The sequence below is a fragment of the Naumovozyma dairenensis genome, chromosome 6, assembly GCF_000227115.2.
Source record: "Naumovozyma dairenensis CBS 421 chromosome 6, complete genome".
Classification (NCBI taxonomy): Eukaryota; Fungi; Ascomycota; class Saccharomycetes; order Saccharomycetales; family Saccharomycetaceae; genus Naumovozyma; species Naumovozyma dairenensis.
Window position 1 is genome coordinate 602579 of NC_016484.1, and position 1684 is coordinate 604262.

Here is a 1684-nt window from a genome sequence, read left to right on the forward strand (position 1 = left end):
TTATATACGAAATAGGTAATGTTCCGAGGCCGCGAGGTCTTGGGAGCCCCCTTCTACTCCCGAAATTTTCTAATCCAACCCACCCACTCAACGCCTCCCATCTCTGCTTGGGGCTATAGTGCATTTTGTTCTGAATTCATTTTAACTAGTAAAAAGTTCTTCAGGCTGATTATGGTATAGTACCAACTAAATTCAAAGTTTATTAACGGAAACAATTGTACATATCCGTATGCAGCCAGACCTAAGAGTAGGAAAGAGGTAATCAAAGCTTGCTTTATGCTTAATGATATCTATTCAGCTTCATCAGACATTATAATCTGTTGGACTTTGTGCTGATTTAGCACTAAAGCCACGGGGTCTATTTGTTCATTTACTTGAGAGTTATCAGAGTGGTCTTGGGCGTTGTTGTTGTTGTTGTTGTTGTTGTTCATAATGTAGTTGTTGATGTTGATGTTGTGTATTGATTATGTAATAGTTATTTGATAGTGTATACAGTTGATTCACTATATCTATTTGTCGTTATTTTTTCCTCAGTTTATGTACATATTCAAGGAGAGTCTTCCTACCTTCTATCTTATTACAATGTCCACTTATATATTCCACACAGTGGTTCATTTGAGTGGGTTGATCCCAGCTACATGTATTCAATCACAGAGACTTTATTATGAATATTAAATCATACGCGTAATATCAAATTTGACGAATATGTTAATGAGGAATTTTTTTTCGTATCTGTCTTACATAATTATATATTTCTCTTGTCCATAATATGGAGAAAAGCAGGGTGCCCCCCAAAGGACATGTCTGCCATCAGTACTAACTCTAATACCGTATACTTTATCTACAGTTTTATTATTATCATAATCATTGTTCCCTGCTCTCCTGATCACTCCTTCTCCTTCTCCCCTCTAGGAGGGACGGATACGAAGTAGATAAGATAGTACTATAAAGTTGTTCAAGAACGTACTCTTTTTATATAAAATTTCTGACATGCATTTTGCGTAATTGGTCTACTAATATTTCATACAACGGGTGATGGAACTATAAGAATATTAGTTATTTTGTTTATTCTCCAATTAAATACTTTGTTAGATGTAATTTACTTCTTGTTGTTAGTGCAGGGTTACCTATTAATGAGTTCAGGTGTAATATATAGGGCTCGTTTTTATTCCTCGGTTATATAATAAGTAGATAGGGTAATAATGTGATAAGGGGAATACTTAAAGGGTTAGAAGAGTGGTAACGTTATCTGACATAGCTTTCGGTTACAAAGTCATCTTTAGTAGTTCTTAAAGGATCGTCAAGGTCGGCGTGTTGCATAGTATATGCGGGTAATACATTTTATTATGATCCTCGTTATATTTGATCAGACTGCAACTAGTATTCAGTCAATCCTAGTCCGTGCTTATGGTCCGGACTAGTTTTAGTTTAGAGCAATTATATCAAATTAACGCTATTATTAGGCAAGTGGTACATTTCTAACCCTGTTATTGTATCAAATTCCTCACGTATGTCTATTCAAGCTGAATTAGCAGGCACCTTACTGTGACGTTGAGTACTCCATGTCAACAATTTGAATTTTGTCGAGAGATGATTTACCTGATTGAGATTGAGATTGATTAGCAATCCTAGAGTTAATAATAATTGCAAAGTGTTCAATCGATTGTTGTAAGTAACTGTTTTC